The 6,468-nt window shown below is 45.7% G+C and overlaps 1 non-coding gene across 1 annotated transcript; it reads left to right on the top strand.

The window, feature by feature from the left end:
• The first annotated feature begins 725 nt into the window (after nt 1–725).
• Nucleotides 726–798, top strand: trnak-cuu (transfer RNA lysine (anticodon CUU)). The gene has a single exon. It is a non-coding gene; the product is annotated as a tRNA-Lys (tRNA).
• Nucleotides 799–6,468: the final 5,670 nt, after the last annotated feature.

Here is a 6,468-nt window from a genome sequence, read left to right as displayed (position 1 = left end):
ATGCTCTCCTCCACACATTTATAGATGTTTGTTAAAGTATTGGGTGCAATGCTGAATCTTCACAAACCTCTATGAAAGGGGTGCTGCTGTGCTTTCTTTGTAATTGAACTTGCACGCTGGACCCAGAACAGGTCTCCTGAAACCGAGGAAATAAAAATTGCTGACCCTTTCCACCGTTATTCCCCTGATGAAGACCAATGAGGCTGATTGCCATACGAAGCAACTAGTCAGGATATTTTCCACAGTCCGCCTGTAGAAGTTTACCAAAGTATTTGGTAATTTGTTGAATTTCCTTATGATTCTAAGAAATGAGAGGCAATTTCATGATTACAGGTGTGTGCTGGCCCCAAGATAGGCCATCCAAAAGGTTAATACCCAGGAACATGAAGCTGCTACCTCCAACCCACTAATTAAAATTGGCAAATGGTCTCCTGACTTCCTCTTTCTAAAGTCAGCAATTGGTTCCTTGCTTTTTGTAATGCTGAGCAAGAGGTTGTTATGGAAGCACCACTCAATCAGGTGTTTGATCTCACTTCAAATGTTGACTTATCATTCAGCCAACAACAGTAGTGTCATCATCAAATCTGTTATGGTATTGAATCTTATTAACAAGGTGTTTAGAAATTTTCTCTAACTTGTCCATAATTTAGTTTTGATTTAATTTTCTGAAAATATAGTGTTTTGAATCTATTAGCTATGTTATATAAATATGAGTTGTAATATGAGCCCGGCTAGCTCAGTCGGTAGAGCATGGGACTCTTAATCCCAGGGTCGTGGGTTCGAGCCCCACGTTGTGCGTTCATAATCTTTAATTATTGTGGTGAAATATAACATGATTTTCATTCATCTTAAAGTGGCATGGTAGTGTAGTGGTTAGCACAACTCTTTACAGTACAGGCGACCCAGATTCAATGCCAGCTGCTGCCTGTAAGAGTTGTCCCCATGACCACTTGGATTTCCTCCTACAGTCCAAAGGTATACTGGTTAGTAGGTTAATTGGTTATTGTAGATTGTCCCGAGATTAGGCTAGGGTTAAATTGTCGTAATAGCCTATTCTGTGCTGTATCTCAATATAACAAAAATATAAAAAATAATTATGCAACAATAAAAAGAATCAACAGACGTTCAAAAGAGCAGCAGCACAGTTAAAGGTCTGAGAAGAATTTCTTAATTTGCTTTTTTATATGCCTTGAAATGTCATCAGAACTATTCAGTTATAATGTAGTAGTTTTACAGACTGAAAAATCAACAAGCAAATTGGATCATTTTCAAACATGAAAATAGCGTTATTAGAGCCACATTTACAGTAAATGAGTTCTACAATATAGCAGGTCAAGATGGTTTCTTTGAGTTAATACAAATCATTATTCAGACAATAATATTTTTCTCTTTGCTATCTTGCTAATCAATGGAAATAGATAACAGGAACAGCTGGTTATGTCTATTATTAATGTTCTGCATTTAGCTGTAAATGTGCAGGTCAATTAAGTGAGAGTTTAATAGTGAAAAAAAGCATTTACTGAATCACGGTTGTACATTTCAGCACTGTTGTGCCCGGAAATCAACTCGGTTAATATTCATCAATTATCTAAGTAGTGAGTGCATTAAGGAAATGGAAAGGACATTATCAAGTCAAATAATTTAAATCAAATGCACTGAGTCTATTGGCGGTGGAGATGAGGAGAACCCAACGGGAAATGGCCATTAAAAAAATTAAATGGGGTGAAGGCTACAATTAGAACTAGCTTGCTGATGATCGTAATCAGATTATTAAATGGAAAATCCGTAAATCAAACATCTGAAATTTACTGTGCTTGAAAATATACTGCGTGAATATCGCATCGCAAATATTTTCTTTTGTTTTTTATGTAACATGGGTATTAACCTAATTAAAGTAAAATGATTAACATCTTGTTTTAAAAAAAAGTAGCCATAAGATTTTTATGGAAACATGTTGAGTCTTTCATTGGTAATATTTATATAGTGTGTTACGAGAATACACATAAAATTAAGATGTTTGCTGGCCTGGGCTAGCATCAGTGGCATCAGCAGTTGGTCTGCCACCTGCCCTCAGGGGAAGGAGAGATAAGGAACAATGGAGCAGCGTCTGGAGATGTGTAATGAAGGGATGTGGGAGGAAGAGCTGTCTGGAGCGGCTCCCCCCTTTGAACCCTGAACTGTTTGAAGTGATGGACAGGCGATACCCCAGCAGGGGGATAAAAAGGGACAGGTTCGCTAAGACAGACACACACGCCACCCGAGGTAACGAGACCCTGGAAGCGGTGCGCCTCTCACGAGTGGTGAGAAGAACCGGACAACGCACAGGGTGGAAAGGTACGATCAGCGGGAACCCGGTGTGTGTCCGCCCTTGCCTGGGTGCCGGGTTCACTGCAGAGGATCGACCGCATCTGGAGGAGGGGTCACAGTCGGTGACCTCAGGTGACATCACCAAGGACCCGCCCAAATGCTGTTTGTGAGCCATCTCGCTGGTCTGTGAGTGAAGCTGTGCTGAATGATGAGTTGTTCCTATTCTATGTCTCTCTTCCCCACCTTGTCCATCGCCATGACAACGATTACTGCGAACTGAACTACTAAACTGGACTGAACTTTGAGTCATTTTGAAATTGGTCATTTACCCCTAGACAACGATAGAGCTTGATTGATGCTGTTATCTTAATTCTGTGCACATGTGTGTTTATCATCACTGAACTGTTGCATTTATTATCCTTTCGATTACTGTGTTGCTTGTTTCTTTAATAAAACTTTCTTAGTTCTAGTACTCCAGACTCCAACTGAGTGATCCATTTCTGCTGGTTTGGCAACCCAGTTATGGGGTACGTAACATAAGTGGGGGCTCGTCCGGGATTTTGAACGCTAAATTTGGGACGGAGTAAATTGATTGGGTTAAAATTCCCGAAAGAAAGAAAAGACAAACAGCAGAAATGGAGGTTGAGGAATTTATAAAGGCGCCGACCTTGGAGGCATTAGAGGATGCCAGGAAATCGGAATTGATAGCTGTGGCAAAACGGGTGAATCTTGCTAAGGTGAAGTCGACAATGAGGAGAGAGGAGATACACAGAGCTATTGTAGAGCACTATGTATCTAAAGGTGTGTTTCCCCAAGGTGAGCTGGGGGAGGTGTCTATTGAAAAACCTGCTGGAGACGCGGTACAGGTACAGCTTGAAAAACTGAGACTCGAGCACGAGTTCCGGGTACGGCAGTTAGAACACAAAGAGAGAGAGTTAGAAAGGCAGGAGAAAGAAAGAGAGGTAGAAAGGCAAGAGAGAGAAAGACAGTTGGAGAGAGAAGAGAGAGAGAGGGACAGACAGTTGGAGAGAGAGGAGAAACAGAGGGAAAGGGAATTTGAGCTGGAGAAGTTAAAGATAAAGGCCGAGCAGGGGCTCGTGCCGAACCAAGGTGGAGGGTTCCGGGCGACCCAGGAGGTTAGGCTGGTTCCCCCATTTGACGATACCGATGTGGATCGGTACTTTCTCCACTTCGAAAAAGTAGCTATAAGTCAGGACTGGCCGAGGGATAAGTGGGTTGTTTTACTTCAGAGTGTACTGAAAGGGAAAGCCCAACAAGCTTACTCCGCTTTATCCCCGGAAGATGCCCAGAAGTATGAGGTGGTGAAGGAGGCCATCCTCAGGATTTATGAGTTGGTCCCGGAGGCATACCGGCAGAGGTTTCGGAATGCGAGGAAGCGGTGGGACCGCACGTATTTGGAGTTTGCTCGTGAGATGCAAACATATTGTGAGCGTTGGTGCGCCTCGAAGGGGGTAGAGGGGGATTATGACAGACTGCTGCAACTGGTTCTGATTGAGCAGTTTAAAGGTTGTGTCCCTGAGGGTATGAGACCCTACCTCGATGAGAAAGAGGCAGCCACGTTAGCCGCAACTGCTAAGTTAGCGGATGAGTATGCGTTGACGCATAAAATGAAGGTTGCCCCGAGTAAAGGCTACCAGAAGGGTAGTCAGGACGGCGGGGAGAGTCCACCGGAAAAGTCAGAAAGTAAGCCGGGGACTAGTGAAAAGGATAAGGTAGACCGGGAGCAGTCTGGTAGGAAGTCTCCTGGGGTCGTCTGTTATAATTGTGGGAAAGTCGGACACTTTGCGTCCAGGTGCTTTGCCCCAAGGAAGGAGACGGGGAAAGGAAAAGCGGAAATTTTGAATGGCTGTATTGAGCTGTTAAGCGAACCGCTAGGGAAGGACAGGTCTGAAAAAGTCCAGGAAGGGCGCGAGAGGTTTATCTCGGCCGGACTGGTGTCAGTGAAAAAGAGGTTAAAACCAGTTCCAGTGCGGATCTGGAGAGACACGGGAGCGTGTCAGTCACTAATACTGAAGAGTGTATTAGAGTTTAGCTCAGAGACCCAGACTGGGGAGGTAGAGGTCAAAGGTGTTGGGGAAGGGACAGAGTCAGTCCCTTTGCACCAGATACATTTACAGAGCAACCTGGTCTCTGGACTAGTCACGATTGGGGTGAGGTCCGAATTACCGATGAAAGACGTGGAAGTCTTGCTCGGTAATGACATCGCCGGAGGAATCGTGTTCCCAGTCGTGAGATTGACGGGTCAGCCTGCCAGCATGGAGGCCCCGCCCGCGATGGTGAATTTGGCTGAAACATTTCTGCCAACCTTGTATGAGACAGGGTGTAGTGAGATAAGAGGTAGTGAGGGAGCTGGGACGGACGTAGCAGTAGCCAGGAAAGAATTTGTGCAGACGCAGGAGCGAGACGAGGGGCTGATGGTTTTTGCCGAGACCGCTCTCTCTGACACAGCCTTGACAAGCTATTGTGCGGATGAGGAAGTGCTAAGGAAGAAAGGGAAATCAAGTACAGCATCCGCAGATAAGGAGTGGGGGGTGGTGCAAAAGAGTTACGGGGATGAGGTTTTTAACATGGCCCACGAGGTACCCCCCGGTGGACATTTTGCGGTGCTGGAGGAAACAGTTGGTGGAATCATGAAAGAGATTTACCGGCTGCCCAGGGGGAAAAATGTTATTGATCATGACCGACGCGAACTGAGACGGTCACCGGCTTTTGATATGCTAACAAACCTAGTCGGTGTTAGCGTGGAAATCAATGAAGCGAGGGGCCCCCTGCTAAGAGGAAAAAACCATTTTGAAAAGATTAGGATGGGATCGGTCAGATGGGAGAAGGCTATTGTTTTGGCCAGGTCTACTGATAAGGTCTCTCCCTTAATCCCCGAAGGAGTAATTAAACGACTCGCACCCATGTGTTTGATTGTCCCGAGGAAATGCAAAGAACTGGGACGTTGGGTTATGTCTGTTACAATAGGGCGGCCAAGTAAACAACACCCATATTTTTTGAGTAACTCAGTGACTAAAGGGCTGATGAACACAGAGGTGTGTATTGGCAATTTAACACGGCTGTCTGAAGCCAGCTTGATAGTGAACCTTGGAAAAAATGAATTCGGCCACACGAATGTCACTTACCTGGGAATTGTGGTGACACAGGGGCAGCTGGCAGTGATGCAAGCTACAGTGCAGGCTATCGCTGACCTCCCAACCCCGACAGACAAGAGGGCCCTCAGAAGGCTTTTGGAGATGGTGGGGTACTGCAGGAAGTTTTGCAATAACTCTGCGGTCAATACCCGTCCCCCTCCTACTAAGCCCTTGCGAGGGAAAATTGAGTCGGAATGGGACGACCCTTGTTGTTGTGGTCCGGGACAAAACCAAATGAGAGGTTACATTGGTCGCAATTCATCAGTGTTTTTGGCCACTATGAAGTTTGCTGAGTTGGAGCCTGGTCTAAGGGATTATTAATAACACGTGTAAAAGGAACAGAAAATGTGATGACTGTCTGTCAAGGTGTTGACAGCTTCAAATTCTCTGTATTAGCTAAATAACTGTTAAAGATGTATATTGTGTATGTATCAGATAATGTAGTCATGTTTGTAATTTTTACCTCCCGGTAAAAATCCTTAAAGGGGGGAAGTGTTACGAGAATACACATAAAATTAAGATGTTTGCTGGCCTGGGCTAGCATCAGTGGCATCAGCAGTTGGTCTGCCACCTGCCCTCAGGGGAAGGAGAGATAAGGAACAATGGAGCAGCGTCTGGAGATGTGTAATGAAGGGATGTGGGAGGAAGAGCTGTCTGGAGCGGCTCCCCCCTTTGAACCCTGAACTGTTTGAAGTGATGGACAGGCGATACCCCAGCAGGGGGATAAAAAGGGACAGGTTCGCTAAGACAGACACACACGCCACCCGAGGTAACGAGACCCTGGAAGCGGTGCGCCTCTCACGAGTGGTGAGAAGAACCGGACAACGCACAGGGTGGAAAGGTACGATCAGCGGGAACCCGGTGTGTGTCCGCCCTTGCCTGGGTGCCGGGTTCACTGCAGAGGATCGACCGCATCTGGAGGAGGGGTCACAGTCAGTGACCTCAGGTGACATCACCAAGGACCCGCCCAAATGCTGTTTGTGAGCCATCTCGCTGGTCTGTGAGT

Source organism: Mobula hypostoma, chromosome 13, assembly GCF_963921235.1.
Source record: "Mobula hypostoma chromosome 13, sMobHyp1.1, whole genome shotgun sequence".
NCBI lineage: Eukaryota > Metazoa > Chordata > Chondrichthyes > Myliobatiformes > Myliobatidae > Mobula > Mobula hypostoma.
Note: the sequence above shows the minus strand (reverse complement) of the source record. Positions and strands in the feature narration are given on the sequence as shown.